Source organism: Ailuropoda melanoleuca, chromosome 6 (genome assembly GCF_002007445.2).
Source record: "Ailuropoda melanoleuca isolate Jingjing chromosome 6, ASM200744v2, whole genome shotgun sequence".
NCBI classification, from domain to species: domain Eukaryota; kingdom Metazoa; phylum Chordata; class Mammalia; order Carnivora; family Ursidae; genus Ailuropoda; species Ailuropoda melanoleuca.
In genome coordinates this window covers 37,367,542-37,388,222 of record NC_048223.1, presented here as the reverse complement: position 1 = coordinate 37,388,222, position 20,681 = coordinate 37,367,542, and the positions used below count along the sequence as shown (strand labels likewise).

The 20,681-nt window shown below is 42.6% G+C and overlaps 1 protein-coding gene across 1 annotated transcript in view; it reads left to right on the top strand.

The window, feature by feature from the left end:
• Window positions 1–20,681, top strand: part of VILL (villin like) — an 85,638-nt gene that overhangs the window by 10,169 nt on the left and 54,788 nt on the right. The window contains exon 2 of the mRNA XM_034662242.1: window positions 16,764–16,918. The gene's annotated coding sequence lies outside the window, so the exon portion shown is untranslated. The remainder of the gene's footprint in view (window positions 1–16,763; window positions 16,919–20,681) is intronic.

Below are 20,681 nucleotides of genomic sequence, written 5' to 3'. Positions count from 1 at the left end.
TGCCTGTTTTCCTCAAAACGTCGCAGGCACAAACTCTATTTTACCTTTCTCTTGTTAAAACAAAACAGGGAAGAGTTTCTGTGTTTGAAAACTGGGAACAAGGACAACAGGTCTCTTGCCATACACTTCAAACTAGTTGAAATTTTCAACTAGGTAAGAATTCAGAATTCATCATGATTCATACTAAAACTGTTTCCATTATTTGGCCTAGAGAGAGGGAAGGAGTGCTGTGTGTCCTGTTGATGTGATGAAAATAAATTTCTCTAGGCCAGCCATTTGCTCTTTTGTCCCTTGTGGTTGCTATCCCACGATTGGGAGGCTTGTTTATCCATGCGAAAAAGGAATTCGAAAGAGTTATGAAGTCCAAAGTTGATATGTGAGAGACTGAAAAACAGGGACAAATGACCCAGAGCCAACAGCTTTTACTTTTACTTGGAGACTCCCCTGTAGGAGTTACCAGCTTTTCCAGGAAGGGTTAGAGGGCACCATGAGGAATTATCCTGGTGGGTAATATGGAAAACCTTCTGGGCTTATGTTGATCTTCCTGCCTTCACAATTGCAAAATAATGACAAAAGTAAATATTTGGGGCCAGGTTTATTTTGGTCAGACAAGTTCCAGTCTGGTTTCTAAAATTAGGAATTCTGCGGGATGCACGTGGTTTGGGGCATCCTGCCAGAGAACTTTGTCTCAGGGATGTACAGTTCTCTTATTTGTTGTTGCTTCTTTGGAAATGTGCATCTAAACCTTCTCTCATGTCTGTCCATCTGGGCAGACCCACTCCCAATAGTAAGACTACCCAGCTAATTTGGGTAGGTTCCCACCCCCCCTGCCTTCACCCCTGCTTGCCGTCTGTCCTTCATACACTGCCAGACAAGCCTTCCAAGAGCACAGCTCTCATCCTGTCCCTGTCCCTCCTCAGAGCATTCACTGACACACACACACACACACACACACACACACACACACACACACACACACACAAACTGCCTTCAGGCAAAAGGCCCTCCCCACCGTGGTCCTACCTGGGACGTCCTCTGCCACCAGCCAAGTTGGCCTCCCCGTTGCTGCTCAGACACACTGGCTCCTTGCTTGCTCTTGTAACTTTCCATTTCTCCCATATAAATGTCCTTCCATATCCCCTCTGTCCATCTTTCCGGGCCCAGCTGCAGTCCCATCTCCCCGGGGAAACTGTTCTGTCCAAGGGAAGCCTCCGCCAACCACTGTGGATACTTGCCTGCATCATCCATTGTTGTCTCGTTCCCTCAAGCCCAGTGCAAAGGAGGTACTCAGGAAACGTTGCTGTTTAGGGCTGTCTTTGAGTATCAGCTTTCCCCCTCAGGAAGCTGTCCGTGCCCTGTGAAAAGCTGCCCTCCCACTGCTGGTTCCTGCGCCTGTCTTTCTCTTCCACCCGGACCCATTCCGCTCTTTGTGAAATGTAGTAAGGGGTGCTGTTACCCTGCACCTCTGTCTGGGGCTGTGTTTGGGGTGGGAGGAAGCCCTCATTCACAGGGCCTTGCCTTCATCTGCCTTCTCTGGTAGACTGGGAAGAAGTAGGGCCGGCTTCATGGATGTGCATCCTGTGCCCCGCAGAGGGCCCCACACTCGGTTTCATGCTCTGCTGTCACTGTTGTGAAATTCTTACTTTTTTTAACAAGGAGCCCTGCATTTTTGTTTTGCACGGGGTCCTGCAAAGTATGTATCTGGTCCTGGGAGTAGGGCAGGTGCTGACAGACAGGTAAGGGTAGGGAAACATTACAGAAGGAATGCTGGGTGGGGTATGTGTGGAGGCCAGTGGAAGGCAGGTAACAGAATGGGAGAGGGCGAAGTGGAGGAGACACATCAGTTGTGAGGTTCTTTCCTTAAAGTGGTGATAGTTCTCCAAAGCCAGGACTGTTCCTTAGGGGTGGTGACTCCACAGGACCTGACTTTGGCCCTAAATAGTTTTATTTAAGTTCTGTCATAAGCCTGCCATTTTTATGGGGCTATTCCAACTTTCCCATCCTAATCAAGGAAGAACCAAGTCCTTCCAGTGGCCTACGAGCCCTGCCTGACCTGGTGCTTCACCACTGAACTCCACTCCTACCACTGTCTCCTCAGTTAGTCTGTTGCAGCCACATTGGTCCCCTTGCTGCTGTTGAACATGCCAGAATGCCCCCCACCTCAGGACATTTGCCCCTGCTGCACTCTGAGCCCAGAGTGCTCTTCCTCTAGAAGGCTTGCCCCCACCCTTCAGGCCTTTGCTCAGGTGTCAGTTTATCAGTGTGGTCTTCCCCCAGATATCCTATTTGAATCACACACACACACACACACACACACACCCTACACACACACACCATACCTCTCTTTCACCTCTTTCCTGCTTTACTTTGATCCACAATACTTAACCATCATTTAACATACTCCATACTTTACAGGTTTATTTATCGTCTGTCTCTTCCCTCTAGAATGTAAGTAAGCTCAGTGAAGGCAGAGATGTAAGTTTTGTCCACCTAGAACACTATCTGACACATAGTAGACACTAAATAAACATGTACTGGTGAATTTACTGCCCTCTGGGGGCTGACAGTACTACTTGAGATGATACTGTTTTCCACAGGGACTGCACCATTTTACATTTCCAGCAACAGTGCTCAAGTGTTCCAGTTTCTCCACATCCTTGTCAACACTTGTTATTTTCTCTTGTGGGTTTTTCTTTTTTTTTTTTAATTATTAATGGTCATCCTTACAGGAGTAAGATATTATCTCATTGTGGTTTTGATTTGCATCTCCTTGATGATTAGTGGTGTGGAGCATCCTTTCATATACATGTTGGCCCTTGCAGGTCTTCTTTAAGAGAGATGCCTATTCAAATCTTTTGTCCATTTTTAAAATCAGATTGTTTGTTTTGTTTTGCTAATGAGTTGTAGGAGTTCTGTGTGTATTTTGGGTATTAACCCCTTACCAGATACCTGGTTTGCAAATGTTTTCTCCCATTTTGTAGGTTGCCTTCTCTCTGTGCTGATGGTTTCCTTTGCCGTGCAGAAGCTTTTTCATTTGCTATGGTCCCACTTGTCTGTTTTTACTTTTGTCACCTGCACTTTTGGTGTCTGTCATACCCAAGAAATCATTGCCAAGACCAATGTCTTTCCCTATGTTTTCTTCTAGGAGTTTTATAATTTTAGGTCTTAAGTTTAAGTCTCTAATCATGTTGAGTTGATTTTGTGTGTGGAATAATACAAGGGCCCAGTTATATTATTTTGCAGAAACACCATTTGTTGAAGGGACCATACTTCCTTCATTGTGTAGTCTTGACTCCATTGTTGAAGATCAATCATTTGACTATATACATGTGAGTTCATTTCTGGGCTATTTTGTTCCATTAGTCTTTATGCCAGCACCATACTGTTGTGTAGCTTTCTAATATGTTTTCAGGAAATCTGAGGCCTCCAGCTTTGTTCTTCTTTCTCAAGATTATTTTAGCTATTTGGGGTTCCATATGAATTCTAGGATTGTTTTTTTGTATTTCTGAAAAAAAAAAAGCCATGGGGATTTTAATAGAGATTATACTGAATCTGTAGATTGCTTTGGGTAGTGTGGACATTTTAACAATATTAAGAGTTCCAATCCATGAACACATGCTGTCTTAGCATTTATTTGTGTCTTCTATAATTTTTTATTAGTATTTTGTAGTTTTCAGTGTCCAACTCTTTTGTCCCCTTAGCTAAGTTTATTCCTAAGTAATTTCATGTTTTTGGATGCTATTGGAAATACAACTGTTTTCTTAATTCCTTTTTCATTGTTGGATTGTTTATTGTAAGCAGATGGAAAAGCACCTGATTTTTGTACATTAATTTTGTATCCAACAATTTTGCTGAATTCATTTATTACTTCTAATAGTTTTTTATGGGATCTTTAGGGTTTTGAACATATAAGATCATGTCATCTATGAACTGAGATAGTTTTGCTTCTTTCTTAACAATTTAAATGCCTCTTATCTCTTTTCCTTGTATAATTGCTCTACCTAGGACTCACTACTACATTGAATAAAAGTGGCAAGTGGGCATCCTTACCTTGTTCCTGATCCTAGAGGAAAAGCTTTCAGTTTTTCACTTTGGTATGATGTTAACTATGGGCTTTTCAGAGGGGGAGCCATTTCATAGGAGAGATATGTTTAACTGTAACATAATAACAGTAATAACAAAACTATCGGCTACATATGTAAAAATACTTACTGTATTGAGATTATTTTCTTTTAATCCTCCTTTTTTAGTGTTTTATTATGAGATGGTGTTGAATTTTATCAAATGCCTTTTCTGCATCTGTTGAAGATCGTGTGATCTTTATGTCTCACTCTGTTAATGTGGTGTATCACGTCGATTGATTGATGTATGTCGAACCATCCTTGCAGCCCATGGATAAATCCCACCTCATGGTATATGATCCTTTTAATGTGCTGTTAAATTTGGTTTGCTGGTATTTTGTTAAGGACTTTTACATCTGTATTCATCAGAGATATTGGTCTGTGCTTTTCTTTTTTTGTAGGTCTTTGTCTGGCTTTGGTATTAAGATGAAGCCACCCTCATAAAATGAGTGATGTGTTCCATCCTCTAATTTTTTGGATGGGTATGAGAAGAATTGGCATCAATTCTTCTTTAAATGTTTGATACATGGGGCGCCTGGGTGGCTCAGTCGTTAAGCATCTGCCTTCAGCTCAGGGAATGATCCCAGCATCCTGAGATTGAGCCCCGCATTGGGCTCTGCTGGGAGCCTGCTTCTTCCTCTCCCACTCCGCCTGCTTGTGTTCCCTCTCTCGCTGGCTGTCTCTCTCGCTCTGTCAAATAAATAAATAAAATCTTTTAAATAAATAAATAAAATCTTTTAAATAAATAAATAAATAAATGTTTGATAGAGTTCTTCAGTGAAGCCATTTCACCCTGGGCTTTGTTTGTTGGGAGTTTTTTGATTACTGATTCAGTTTCCTTATTCATTATTGAACTGTTCAGTTTTTTCTCTTTCTTCATGATTCAGTCTTGGTAGGTTGTATGTTTCTAGAAATTTACCTATTTCTTCTAGGTTATCCGATTTGTTGGCATATAGCATTTCATAGTTGTCTCAAAATTTTCTGTTTTTATTTCTGTGACATCAGTTGTAATGCCTCCTCTTCCATTTTTTATTTTATTGGAGTCTTCTTTTTTTTGTTAATTAGCCTAGCTAAAGGTTTGTCAGTTTTGTTGATCTGTGCCAAAACCACCTCTTACTTTCATTGATTTTTTTCCTATTGTTTTTCTAGTCTTTATTTTGTTTATTTCTGCTATAATTTTTATTACCTTCTTCCTTCTGCTAACTTTGGGCTTGGTTTGCTCTTCTTTTTCTAGTCCCTTGAGGTATAAAGTTAGTTTATTTGATATCATTCTTCTTGTTTAATGTAGGCATTTGCCACTCTAAACTTCCCTCTTTGTACTGCTTTTTCTATGTCCCATAAATTTTGGTATGTTTTGTTTTTATTTTTCTCAGATATTTGTGATTTCTTCTTTGACCCATTGGTTATTCAAATAAGTATATGTTGTTTAACTTCTACATATATGCCAATTTTCCAGTTTTCCTTCTGCTGTTGATTTCTTGTTTAATTCCATTGTGGTCAGAAAAGTTACTTGGTATGATTTCAGTCTTCTTAAATCTGTTAAGATTTGTTTTGTGACCTAACGTGATCTATCTTGGAGAATGTTCTATGTGCACTTGAGAAGAATACATGTTGTGCTGCTGTTGGCTGCAATGTTTTGTATATGCCTGTTTGTCCATTTGGTCTCTTGTGGTGTTCAAGTCCTCTGTTTCTTTGTCTTCTCTCTAGATGTTGTGTCTATTACTGAAATCTTCTACTATTATTGTGTCACTGTCTATTTCTCCTTTCAGCTCTGCCCATGCTTGCTTCACATATTTGTGTGCTCTGGTGTTGGGTACATATACATTTATAATTGTTGTCTTTCCAGTGAATTGACCCTTTTACCATTAGATAATGCTCTTCTTTGTCTCTTGTGACAGTTTTTACTTAAAATCTATTTTGTCTGTATAAGTGTAGCCGCTCTCCTCTCTTGGTTACCATTTGCATGAAATGTCTTTTTCCATCCTGTGACTTTCAGCCTATGTGTGTTCTTAAATCTAAAGTGGGTCTCTTGTAGGCAGCATATAGTTGAATCTTATTTTTTTATCCATTCACCCACTCTATATCTTTTGCTTGGGGAGTTTAATTTATCAACATTTATACTAATTAGTGATAGGGAAGTTCCTTCTAGTGCATTTTGTTTTCTGTCCTGTAACTTGTCTCTCTTTTTCCTTTTTAGCTGTCTTATGTGTCATTGACTTTTTTGTGGTGACACACTTTTTATTCCTTTCTCATTTTCTTTTGTGTCTCTTCTATAGGTATTTTCTTTATTGTTATCATGGGAGTTATATAAAACATCTTGTAGTTGTAATAGTCTTTTTTAAGCTGATACCCAAAGCCATTATTAATCTTGCACAATTTTGGGGAATAAGGTACAACAAATGGATTTTTTTTTAACTTTTTCATTTTAACCTTCCTTTAATTACTTTAATGGAATTAACTAGAATTAGTGGATGTATATTTTATGAGCCGGATGCAACCAAATCCCAATGGCATTTTTTTAGAACTTGATAAAGTGATTCTGACATTCATCTGGAAGCATAAAGGGTTAGACTATCCAAGAAATTTTTGAAAAAAAAAAAACAATAAAGGGGGACTGGTACTGTTAAATATAAAACAATAAACCTGCAGTAGCAAAGCTTTGTGTTACTGGCACAAGCAGAGGAATGGAGTGGAGCAGAGTGGGTTGGGAAGGGACAGAACAGAATAGAATGCCCAAATCAGTGTATAAAGGAGAATTGTTAAATCCATATTATTAGGATATTTCATCTTTGGGGGGAATAGGTAGATTCATATATCCTACTGTATACAGAATAAACTCTTAACAGATGAAATATTTACTTTAAAAGAGATTTACCTTAACTAAAAAAAAAAAAACAACTAGAAGAAAATGTAAATGAAGAGTATATCATATTAATGCGGCAGGAATCAGTTACAATATTAGATCTGACTCCCTAAAAACTTAAAACTTCTGCACATCTACAGAACCATTGTAAACAGAAGCAAAAGGCCTAAAACAAACTGAGACTATTTACAACATACAGAACAGCCTGAGGATTATGTCTCCAATATAGGGCAAAGGAACTCTTAAAAATCAAAGAAAAAATGGAAAAATAGGCAAAAAATATATAAGCACAGTTCTCAGGAGAAGAAATAGAAACGCCAAAAGGTATAGGAGAGATTATAGAACTTGGATGACAATCAAAGAAATGCACATGAAAGCGACAGGGTTGCCATTTCCACCTCCCAGACTGTCAAGGGCTGTTTAAAGTCTCCGTGTTGGCACAGCCTCAGTGGAACACCCCACGGGTGGGAGCGTACATTGACACTGCCTCTCTCGGTGGCAGATTGTCCACAGGTATCAAGAGGCTTGACATTTTTTTTCAAGATTTTTATTTATTTGACAGAGAGAGCACAAGCAGGGGGAGGAGCAGACTCCCCACTGAGCAGGGAACCTGATGCAGCTCGATCCCAGGACCCCGGGATCATGACCTGAGCCACCCAGGCACTCCAAGGCTTGACATTTTTTCAAAGACTGGTCCTAGCAATTATACTTCTAGGAATTTCTTCTAATGGAATAATCAGACATGCACATAAAATTAGGTGCACTAATTTCACCATAGTATTATTTTGGATGTTTCTTACTCATTACAATGCGTGATACATTACATAGAATTATTACTTTAATAAGTGATACAAAATTCAAAGGATACTAAAAGGAAATAGCATGAAAAATCATTCTCCTTTCCTTCCAGTTCTGTCCTCCATTTCTCTGCCATGGAGCAACCAGTTACTTGTAAATGCTTCCAGAGATGCTCTTTGCACCTGTGAGAATAGACACATGCTTGTGCTTTTTATTTTGCTAACCTATTGAATTTTGTATTTGAAGGTTGATGGTAGCATGCTACATGTACCATATGTACTTTGCTTTTCTTATTTAATAAGTCTCAGAATGTGCTCCATTATCAGTAGGCAATATAATGCAGAGGTTAAAAAGCACAGATGAGTTGGGTTTGAACAAACTCTACTACGTACTAGCTATGTCATCTTAGACAAATTTCTTAACTTCTCTGGGCTTAGTTTCCTCATCAATAAAAAGAGTATAATAATAGTCCTTACATCATAAGATTACTGAAACGACTCAACGAGTCACTGTATAGAAAGTGCATAAAATAGCAACTGGCACATTTTACGTAAGTGTTAGCTAATATCAGTACATACGGAGCTGCAGCTGCCTTTTTAACAGTTGTAGAATATTCCACACCAACGATCTCTTCTGTTTTGTCCCAGATTAATGGACAAGTAGATCGTTCCTAGCATTGCTGTTGCAAATGAATTGAAGTATTTGTCATGACACTTTTTTAAAGGAAACAACATAAATGTCCAAAGACAAATTATGGCACGGTATGCATCCACACAGTGGAATACAATGTAACCAATCAAAGTAAGATTGTAGAAGGGTGTCAGATATGTGAAAATGTTCACATATATTTTTTTAAGTAGAAACAAACATTTTAATATTAATTCTATGTTTCCATTATAAATTACAGATTGTAGAAATTGAGAAACAATAAAAAAGTATGGAGAACAATAACAACCTAGTCCTACGATCCAGAGGTGGCCATGCCTACTGAGCATATTGGTGAATTTTATATAATCTTTCTCTCTCTTTCTGAAAAATTGCACTAATTATTTTATAGGGGTTTCCACCTTCACTAAAAATGTCTGGGAGCTAAGAGTTGGATTCCTCAGATGTGGGGTTGGCCATATGAGGTGGCATAGATTAAACCGGCTTGGGGGAAGAGGCTCGCTGTGGGCAAGAGGGCTTCCCAGGAGATAGAGCTGCTTGAGCCGACCTCTCTCTGAACAATCATAGGAGCTGTTTCTTTCTAATAGAATCTCAGTCATTTTCATCGTTCTGTGTTTCCTTTCATACATTCATTCGTTCCGTAAACATCTGTCACGACGGGCCTATTTGTACCAGCTTGCTTCTATGTCTTAGGGATTCAGGCATGAACAAGGTGAGTTCCAAGCCCATAGCCCTGGAGCCTACTACGTTCCAAATCTTGACCAGAAACACAGGACAGAGTTACAGACGTAGAGCATGTGCAGTGTCTGAGATGCTTCCCCAGACAGTGACCACAGGCACTTCTCCATGGGTCTTCCTAGTGGTATTTCTTGGGGCCGCTCAGTATTCTGCCCAGCTGCTCTGCATTCGTTTAATTAAGCATTCCTACTCTGTTGGTCATGCACGTGGTTTGCATGAATATTTCGTGGTCTTCAACACATCACTCCTCTGCTTTTCAAATGAATTGTTTCATTTGAAACAAAACTCTAGTTTACAGAGTTACCAGCCACGTGTGAACGAAGGGGCCTGGGCCATCAGAACCTCACCACCATTGGCTCTCTCCTTTTATTTCTATCATTTCTATTCATGTAATAGGTACAAAACTGGACTTCACTGTGTAAGTGTTCATTTATTTGATTACTGTTAAATTTTAACCTTTACTTCCTCTTAAATGCATTTTCTGTTTAAATCTTTGTTCTGTTACTTAGGTGGGCTCTTGCTGTGAAAAACAGCCTCTGTACATGATGGCTGAGAGCTCCGATTCTAGACTCCCACAGACCTGGTTTCTGTCCAGCCCTGGTACTTAGGAGCTGTGTGGCCTTGGGCCAGGGGTCCGGGACGTGCTGAGGCGTGGAGGGCATTCCCAGCACAGGGGCACTTCTTGGGAGCTGAGTCACAGAGTTTGGTGGCCCAGGTACATTCAGGGCACAGTGGAACAACCACTGTGTCTGGCCTTATCTAATAGGCCTTGGCTCACTATGGACTTTCCAGAAGCGCTGCCTTTGGAGTAATGGCAGGCAGCACAAGGCCTCACACTCATTTTCTCCTTGGAAGTAAACCCCAAACCCAGAAGAGGACTGGGGAGAGGCGGGGAGGGGTAGTGGGAAGGCTTGGAGCCCCACAGTCAGACACTTCTGGCTTTGAACCCCAGCACCCTCACCGCACAGTTGTAAGTACTCTGAGTCTCCGTTTCCTCATTGGGAAATGGGGTGTCATCTGGGCACTGCACTCTGGGAAGGCCTATGATTATGATGTCAAGGGCTTCTGGCAAATGAGGCACCGAACTAATGAGGGCTGTTAGGAGCCAGCAGTGAATAAGGGAAACACATCCTACCATCATGGAAGGACGAGATTGGAATTCCTCCTGCCCAGCTTTTTAGCCATCAGCCGCTTCTCCTCCCCTTGACTCCTCTCTGCTGGAGGCATCCCTGCCAGCCATAGGCTGCTGCAGGAAAAGAGCTTTTCAGAGGTACGTTTCTTTCAGAGTGCTGGGTGCAATTGCCAGGGGAAATTTATCACTTGGAACTAGAATAGGGACTGCGTGGATATCTTAAAAGGTGACTTTTGGTGACTAAGTCCTTTTTCTAGGAGAAAAGGATGTTTGGATTCCCAGCAGCCACATCTGCTTTTGAACTCTGTGCGGTCTGTGCCCTGGCCTCTCCCCACCCCAGTAACCCCCCTCAACCCCCCCCTTTTATTCAAACAGAGGAAAATTGTGTTTGTTGACCACTCTTTCTTGGAGTGGGAAAGGAATGTAATGTATGCATAGACTGCCCAGAATTTCCTGTTAGACACCCACTCCAAACCACTGCCCTGGGATGCATTCCAGAGATTGCAGGCCAGTCCTACAAGAGAAGAAAGGGTGCATTCATTTAAATGCCGGCCATTTGGGAGGAACTCCCTCTCCCCCCTTTAAAAAAAAAAGGCGTTTAGCTTTCTCTGTAGTAGGATAGTTGTGAGTCCAGCTGCACGGTCTCCTCAGGGTTGTAGCGTGCTCTGACTCCCCACGTGTGAAGAAGCATCTTTTCTTTGGGAAGCTCTGCTGTGCAGTTTTGCAGCCTTAACAGCATTGGTGTCCACGTTGATGCTTGGACATGTTTTTAATGTTCTGCTGTGAATACTTGGATGACACAAATCGGCTGTGAAATACCTTTCTTGACTCTGCTTTTGTGACAAGAAAGAAGCTAGTTTTGAGGGTACGTTTGGTGCTTCAACACATTAGCAATAGACTTCATGGGCTGAGTCCATTTTCTCCTAGAAATTCTGTTATGCTGGGTCTTTAGCTGTCTGGCCCCTGTGCCGGCACGTAGGCCGGGTTGGCACCGTGGAAACTAAAGGCAAACCTTCGTTTTCTGCAGCTGCCAAGATATGAGAAACAGTTTCTTCACTTGGGGAGAAACTTGAATGATTGGGGATGGATTCATAGTGAATAGCAAACATTTCCACCTACGTTCCAGCTTCTCTGATCTTCATCCTGAGCTGCTCGTTTGATTGTAGGGATCTGTGTGGGGCAGTGGGAGTTCCAGGTCAGACCCAAGAAAGGGCAGGAGAATGGGGGTGTTCGCAAAGGCGAGTATGTGAAGCTCTGAGTCGGTGTAGACTCCAGAGGTTTTGGGCCTGAAGCTCGGATTTCAGGATGGAACCAGAGCCTCCCCACTTCTGTAATCTAAACCAGGTCAGAACACAAGAATTGTTCCAGGGCAGTGGTTAGGTGGCATGGGCAGCTATCACACTGATGAAGAGACACTGTCTGTGTAGGGTCAACATTGCAGTTTCTGGGTGCAGAAGGGAAGCAGTTAGGTCAGGAAGTAGAAGCGGATGACTAGCAATGCCCCCTCTTGGCCCGTGTGCACCAACTGGTGGTCAGTCCACTTGCACCTTCCATCTGTTGCCATAAACACAGTTTGATAGCCCTTTAGACCCGTCCTCTTGATCCCACCAAAGGACCAGACCTCACTGTCCGCCTTAGTGGCCTTTCCCCTGGACAGTTCATGTTTTTAATTGTAATGCCCTCTTTCTAACCATATTTCATGTAAGAGTTCCTAGAAACGGCCTGAGTGCTGGGTTTATTTTATTTTATTTATTTTATTTTATTTTTTAAAGATTTATTTATTTATTTATTTATTTGACAGAGAGATAGAGAGCACAAGTAGGCAGAGCAGCAGGCAGAGGGAGAGAGAGAGAAGCAGACTCCCTGCTGAGCAGGAAGCTGGATCTGGGGCTCGATCCCAGGATGCTGATATCATGACCTGAGCTGAAGGCAGCTGCTTAACGGACTGAGCCACCCAGGCTCCCCCCCTAGGGTTTATTTTAAGCTTCACCTGTGGAGCTGCTTTTTATTTATTTAGTTTCCCACATTATTGTTATTGTTGTTGTTGTTGTTGTTGTTGTTATTGTTATACAAAGAAACCTCCACTGGATAGGAACTAAAGTTTAAGGAGCTACTTCAAGTTCTAAGTTTAGAAGTCACATAACCAAAACCCAAATGGGTCTGCCTCCATGTTTTCTCACAAAGCCAGGCTGTTTTTGTAAGGACTGTTGTTTGGAGGCACACTAACTTCTGAATGTTCACAGTGAGACACTGCTCGGTACCTAAAATCAATCAGTCTTTTGTTGCTGTATTTTGAGGTGCTGGTAGATCTTCTCTCTTGAACAAATATGCATGTTTTTTCCGTATCCACACTACAGCCCTCCCTGCAGGGGTAGGTGTGAAGATCCCCATATTAGTGGTATGGCTTAGGTAGATGATGTCACACTGGCTAACCAGTGGCAGAGTGAGACTTAAACCCAAAATATAACTCCATTTTCTTTCCATGTGACTTTTTAATTTATTTTTATTTTTACTTTTTATTTTTTTTATCTCCATGTAACTTGTATTGAAAGTCGATTTTTAGGTAAGAAATTTCCATTCTAGGCTCTTTACCCAAAATGGCCCATATCTCTGATTTGCATATACGGTATCCTGGAAATCTTTGATGCAGATCGATAGCCTGTATCAGTCAATTTAAAATTTAAACTCAGTGGTTCCAGTTCCAGAGGTCACACCGTGAGATTTGTGGCACAGATCTGCATATGCGCTCCCCATTTCCGTAGAGTCAAATGCAAACTCATCACCATGGTTTACAAGGCTGTCATCAACCATCACCACCACTCTGATTTCTGAGATAAGTAGTGCTGTCTCTTACCTCGGGCGCTTTACACGTTGCTGTTTCCCCACTTCCCTGCCCCCTCCAACAATTGTATGCACTGTCAGCCCAGCTCAGAAAGCATTTCTTCTAAGAAATCACTCCTACCCTCCCTCCAGTCTGGATTGTGCACCGTTCTTTGGGCCCCATCAGTGCCCTGTGCTGTTCAGTGTCTCTTGCTGTAGACGTGGGCCACATGAGGTGGGTACGGTGCCTGTGTGGTTCACCCGTGTTTCAACAGTGCCTTGCCTGGGAGCTGATATTTTCAAGGATAATCTTTTCCATCGCAAATAACGTAAACCCAGAGAAACAGGTAATTTATTCTCTTACATAACTGAAAATTCCAGGAGGATCTGGTTTTAATGAAACGAAGTCCCCAGATGGTATTGTCAGAGATCCATCCCTCTCCATATCTCAAATCCTCTTTCCTCAGTTTTGGCTCATGCTCAGGTAGGTGCTTCTCACTTGGTGGCAGAGGAGCCACCAGGGGCTCCAAGTTTACATCCTACCCACTTGGCCAACCAGTGAAGAGAGAACATCCTTTCCAACGGCTGTAGCATGAACCCTGGGGCACATTCTCCTTGGCCCAGGTTGGGTCAAATGCCCAGCCCTAAGCCAGTCATGAGGCTCTGATTGGCCAGGCCTTGGTAATGGATGGAAAGCAAGTTGTAGGGGGAAGGCAAGTAGAGTTATTAGACCCAGCCAGCCAGCCAGCATCTTGAGCCCTTTCAGGACCAAATGAGTACCAAGGGTGGGGTGAGGCTGATGCTGGTCCTGAGCAACTCCATTCATTTCCCCTGCTAGCCTGATTTTGAGAGCACCAGACCAGTCCCAGAGCGACTAGAAAATTAGGCAGTACCTGACCTCCCAAAGCTTCCTGCAGGCCCTAGAGCTAACCTTATTTAGTGGGAAGAGGCCCGGCCCCACCCTCAGCCTTGGAAGTGAGACCACTTTGGGCTGCTTCACCTCCTGGTGCACCTAAGGGATATCCTAAGTGAGCTGCCACTTTCCCATCAGGGGGTAAAGGCCTTCCCAGGGACTCACTCTCACAGCTCTATTTGTGGCTTCTACGCGGTAAGCCGTCACATGGTAGAAGTTATGAGTAGCTCACTGGCTCCAGGTTCAGGACTTTTTTTAGCATGTAAGTTAGTTTGTTAATTTGTTTGTTAATTGGTTGTGGGGAAGATGTGTGTGACCCGAGGATGAAAATGGGATCTGAGGGGGTGTTTTTTTGCAGAGCTGTTTACTGCCCAGCTTGGGCATTGGCTGCTCAGTGTCTCTGCTCAGTGTCTCTGAGACATGAACAAATAGCTTGTTTACTTGCAGGCAAATGTGCTATCAGCCGGGGAAGAGGCAGTTTTTTTTTCTTCTTCTGACTAAATTATTTGAGTGTGGCATAAAAAACTCTAGAGCACCCAAAGTAACAACAGAACAGTTTAAGCAATCGTACATTTTTATTTATTTATTTTTATTTTTTTTTAAAGATTTTATTTATGTGACAGAGAGACAGCCAGCGAGAGAGGGTACACAGCAGGGGAGTGGGAGAGGAAGAAGCAGGCTCCCAGCGCAGGAGCCTGATGTGGGACTCGATCCCCGAACGCCGGGATCACGCCCTGAGCCTAAGGCAGACGCTTAACTACTGCGCTACCCAGGCGCCCCAATCGTACATTTTTAAAATTAACTATTTTTTTATTTTTTAGACGTGAGGAGGGGCAGAGGGTAAAGGGAGAGAGAGATTCTTAAGCAGGATCTAGGCCCAGCACAGAGCCCAAGGTGGAGCTCCATCTCACAGCCCTGAGATCGTGACCTTAGCCACCCAGGTGGCCCTCCCAATCATTTATATTAAATATGAGTTTATTGCAGTGCTTTTCTCTCCATTGGGCATGTTCCCTCCTTGATCTGACCTGATCTGTGAAGACTGTGTTCAGCATGGCATGTGGAGAGAGCACACACTTTGAAAACAGGCCCCCTGGGGTTCAGATCCTGGCGCACACAATTCCTAGTTGTCTTTCCTTAGCGGTAAGACAGAAGCAGTAATGTTGATCTCCTGGAGTAGCTGTGAGGGTTACATGAAATGAGGATTGTAAAGTAGTGGAATTTAGAGGGCTGGCCCTCAGTAAACCACAGTCATTATCACTTCTAACCCCCCCCCGCCCCCCGCTGCTTGGAAGGCCTCTGTGCCTGGAGGACCCTGTGGCCTGGCCTGCTGTGGGGGGCCCCAAGTGAGAAGACTGGTGCCTGTGACATGCACCCAGGCATTCTCAAGGAAGATAAAACAGCCAGCATTTCCAGGGGCTTATGGTTCTAAAGCTCATCCTTAGTGAATGGGGACCTTAAGCTCACACTTACTGAGCCGCTCTCTCAAGCCCAGGCTGGAAGCCATCAATGCCTGTGGAGTTGCTGGCTAAGCTTTTCAGTCTTTTTTTCATGCGAATTTCCATGTGAATGCATTTGGTTTTGCTGCTGGCAGAAGAGTACCCCAAGACTTTTAGCAGAAGTTTTGTGATCTCTTGAGAGGCAAGGTGCTGTACAAATCACTCAAAAAGAGGAATCATGCCAAAACTGCTTTTTGGGAGAGATAAACTCCGACAGTTATCATGTGGACTTGGTGATTTCCTACATCATTAATTTCCCCATTAACCCTAAGCGCGGGCCCTTTGTGGCCTCTGCTCAGTACTGTTGTCCCACCCAGACATGGTATGTGGTGGGACAGCCCTGGCTGCATTCCCAGGCACTGCTCCTAGCCCTCCAGGTTGTCAGTCTCCTCCCCTGAGGTGTGTTTTTCATTTTATACTAATTTTTGCCTTTTCTTTCTGACTTGTGGCAGCTCGTCTTGAGGCCTGAGTAACAGAAAGGATAACATCAGTCCCTCAGGAGGCTGAGTCCAGGACAGGCCAGGGAATGAGTCCATGGCACAGGATTGCCCTGGGCTTGGGGAAAATGGGCTTTGCCCTGGCCAGCCCTGCTCCCGCTGGACCATGTGTTCTCTGTCCCACATCTGCTGTTTATGTTTTAAGTGTCATGGAGGATTCCAGCCCTCTTTGACAAACAGAGTTGCAGAAGGGGTCTTCTTTATGCCCTGACACATCTTATTTCTTAATGAAGTTAGTCTTGGAGTTAAGAGTGTTGAAGAACCTAGTTTCAAAGTGATTCTTTCTTGGTACCCTTCACAGAGAAATGCTTCTCAGAGAGTGTCAAGTCTGATTTGTGCCTGAAAAGATCTTTGTTTTGAAGTTGTGCTCAGTCCTGGGTCGGAAGACTGTCTGCTGGGTTCAGGAATGCAGATGGTGCCTGACCCTGAGGATGGGTCAGTTAATGAGCAAGCAGCCCCCACTGGGCTGAGGTCAGAGGAATTCTGTCCTGCCAGCAGGATTGGACTCCCATCGACCAGCTGGCCCTCTAGGAATCACATGTTGAATAACAGCCCTTTAGAGTAACTTCCTGGGGCCCCTCATCTTCTCGTGCTGAGTCCGTCTCCTGGTATCGGGTCTCCGGAGGGGCAGGGGGCAACTGCACATTCGGGTTTTCCCATTACATGACGACTATGAGTACGTGCTGCAGTTGGCCACAGCGTGTTGTTTCTCTTTCCAGCATCGCAGTGCAACATCAGCTTAAAGAAGCAGAGGAGCCGCGGCATCCTCAGCTCCTTCTTCTGCTGCTTCCGTGACTACAATGTGGAGGCCCCGCCCCCCAGCAGCCCCAGTGTGCTTCCGCCACTGGTGGAGGAGAACGGTGGGCTTCAGAAGGTCAGTGCCGGAGGGGAACTGTGCACTCAGCAGAGCCTCAGTGGCTGCATGTCTGTCCCACGCTTCGTGAATATCCTGAATAAGGGGTCTGTAATAGTTACGTGTGTAGCCATTAACTTAAAGATCTGAAATGACCAAAAGGGTCATCTTCTTTGTCAGAGGGTATCTCAGTCACTCCCCTTTAGCGACTGAAGCACATACTTGTGAGAGTTATAAGAATCACTTCACATTTTTATAATGTTCTTTCTTGGGGAGCTGGCTGCATGAAACAGAAAGCTAGAGAACAAGTAGCAGGGAAAGACATGGGAAGGCAAACGGAGAAACAAAGGCATCCCAAAGAACCAATAATAAGTATAAATGGATTTAACTACTTGTTTAATAACAAACATATTTGTCATATATTCTTTTATACCCGTCAGATACAAAATTTTAAGTCAGGTTTTCACAGTATGTAAAAAAAAAAAACAAAAAACAAAAAACCTCTACCCAACTAAACTCTACCCACATTCTGTCTAACAGACATATCCTAAGCAAAGTGACTCAGAACAGCTAAAAGTAAAAGGATGAGCAAGAAGATGTCACACAAGTGTATAAGCAAAAAGAAAGCAGGGATTGCAACATTCATTCAGTCAAATAGAATTTCAGGTGACAATCACTGAAAGAGGCGAAGAGAATTATTCACTGTGAAAATAGTTGAGATTGAGGACATGAAAACCGTAAGACTTTATGTTCCAAATAGTGTAAGCAAAGGCCTTGAGCAAGCGTTACACCAAATAAGAAATACGGTTGGTTAATAAACGTGAAAAAATGTTCAGTATGGTTAGTAATCAAAGAAATGCAAACTAAAACAGTGAGATAGCCTTTTCCACCTATCAGATTATTAAGGATATTTATAAAGATAATATTTGGATTTGGATGAGGGTAGCTACAGAGAGGGTAGAAGATGTACAGGGGTTATCGGTCGCCATTTGATTGGTTACACCTTTCTGGAGGGTGATTTGACAGTGTAATCCTAAAACCTTAGCAATTATTTATTTGACATAATTATAGATGTGCAAATATTGAACTATAGGATACTGTCCAGCATAGATTATCATATTGCAAAATTGTAAATAACCCAGTGATCAACAATAGACAATAAAAAACCCACAGAATAGCCATACAATCAAGTAGTGTGCAGCTATTAAAAATTATGTCTCATAAATGTTACTGACATAGGGAAATGTTCACCATATGTCACTTAGGGGATAAAAAAACTTGTAGGTGAGTATATTTAGAAGTATATTAGGAGATAAAATGTAATAAGTGAGTATATTTACAAGTATACATGTCGTACACACACATGGGCATTTATAAGACTAGAATGATATATGACAAAATATGAAGAGATTATCTCAAACTATCTCAGACTGATGGGATTATATATAGGATTTTCTCCTCTCTTCTTTGCTTTAGTTCTTTCTCTTTTTTTCTTTTTGCTTTTCCTAATTTTCACAAAATAAGCTTAAATTACTTTTGGGATTAGAAAATGAATTATTTTTAAAGCATATATGAATGTAAGGAAAAGATTCTGGGAACCTGACAACCTGAGCATGTGGCTCTGACCATTTACATTCTTTCTATGGATAAACCCAGGTGCGCCTGCTGGTGGAACCTGGAAAGTGCATTAGGCTCATCCTCTGTGGTCCTCAGTGAGAAACAGGGAACTACCCACAGAGGGAAATGCTTGCTTGTCCTGGAGTCCTAGGATAGACACTTGAAGCAAATAGTCCTATAAGGTCCCCCAGCCAGCAAGAGCTGTGGATCTCCTTGGGAGAGGCCTGCACTGCCCACTTATTGTGTGTGGTCCTTGGAGGGGCTGTACTGATGAATTGAGTTGCTTTTACTTCATGTGCCCTAAAGTAGCCCATTACTGCAGGGACTTTCTTCGTGTCCTTGTGGTTTGTCAGTTTGGGCTCTGCTGGACCATGAAAACTTTGCTCCTTGTGGGGGCCTGGCAGTGCTCCCTTACTTGCCACTGCTGACAAGGTCCAAGTTGAAAAACTAGAGTATGAGGCTCCCACTGAGGTAGAACAATGGAAGAAATAGAAGAGAGCTTTTTTTCAGGGGCGCCTGGGTGGCGCAGTCGTTGGGCGTCTGCCTTTGGCTCAGGGCGTGATCCCGGCATTTTGGGATCGAGCCCCACATCGGGCTCCCCTGCTGGGAGCCTTCTTCTTCCTCTCCCACTCCCCCTGCTTGTGTTCCCTCTCTCGCTGGCTGTCTCTCTCTGTGTCAAATAAATAAATCTTCAAAAAAAAAAAAAAGAGAGAACTTTTTTAAAAAAGATTTTATTTATTTATTTGAGAAAACACAGAGAGAGCACGAGCAGGGGGAGGGGCAGAAGGAGAGGGAGAAGCAGACTCCTCACCAAATGTGGAGCCTGACACGGCTTGATCGCAGGATCCGGAGGTCATGACCTGAGCCGAAGTCAGATGCCCAACGGACTGAGCCACCCAGGCGCCCTGAAGAGAACTTCAGTAGACAACTCAGGAAATGATATTTCAAGAAATGAATTTTGAGTACAAAACTAACTTTTAGAATTTAAAAAAGAAATCCCATGATTTCTAAATATAACAATCCAGTAAACAAACTGAGAAAAAGGAGACTGAGGATGGTCACTGCTGAGAACTGAATTAATGTTCAAGAGGAACAAGTGGGGAAAAATACCTTACAGTTCAGAACAGAGAAACAAAGATGTTAATTGTGATGGGGGCAGGAAGAGGCATCTAGGAGACCTAACAGCAAGTAATAGGAGTTCCAGAAAGAGGAAAGATAATAGAAGAAATTTTTCTTGAGCTGAAAAAAAAGCTTGAATGTGCAGATTACAGGGGCTTGCCAAGTGTGCAGCAGGATAAGGGGGGCGGGTGGGGGGAGCACATGCCCAGATATATGCTGTTCAAATTCTGAAATTTAAGTGTAAAGAGAAAATCTTGCAAGCTTCCAGAACAAGATGTTTTCAAAAGAAAAAGATTATACTAGTACCAGACTTCTCATCAACAATATTGAAAACCAGAAGACTATGAAAGAAAAATTTACAGGCTACTGAGAGAGAATTCCAAACCAAAATTTCTATATGTGGCCAAGATATCATTTACCTGTTAAGGCAAAGGAAGTACATTTTCAGACATGTAATGATTCAGAGAGGGGACAAAAAAAAATATGGGTGAGATTGATATTCTATTGTGATATAATTATAGAAAATATAGGAATAAATACAATTATTAGGAATAGAACTGTAACAAGCAGCACAATTAGAAAGTAGATCATCAGTAGAGCCCCATGTCAGGCTCTGTGCTGAGCATGGAGCATGCTTGGGATTCTCTCTCTCCTTCTCCCTCTGCCTCTCCTCCTGCTCGCTCGCTTCACTTCCTCCCTCTTTCTCTCTCTCTCTCTCTCTCTCACACACACACACACACACACACACACAAATAAATAAATAAATCTTAAAAAAAAAATCCTCAGAATTCATAAGGAGTGAAAGGAGAAACAGGCAGAAATGTGAACAAGCCATCAAAATTAAGAAAAGGACAAAAAGAACAAACAACATAAACAGTAAACCTAACATAAAGAGTCGGCTTGAAACCAAGTTCAATGAACCAAATTCTCCTAACAAAAGACCAAGACTATATCAGATTGGCTTGATGAATTCATCTGTTTGCTGTTTCCAAGAATAGACCTGTATCAGATAGGAACAATTTTGGCAGCAAGTAAAAGAAAACTGACA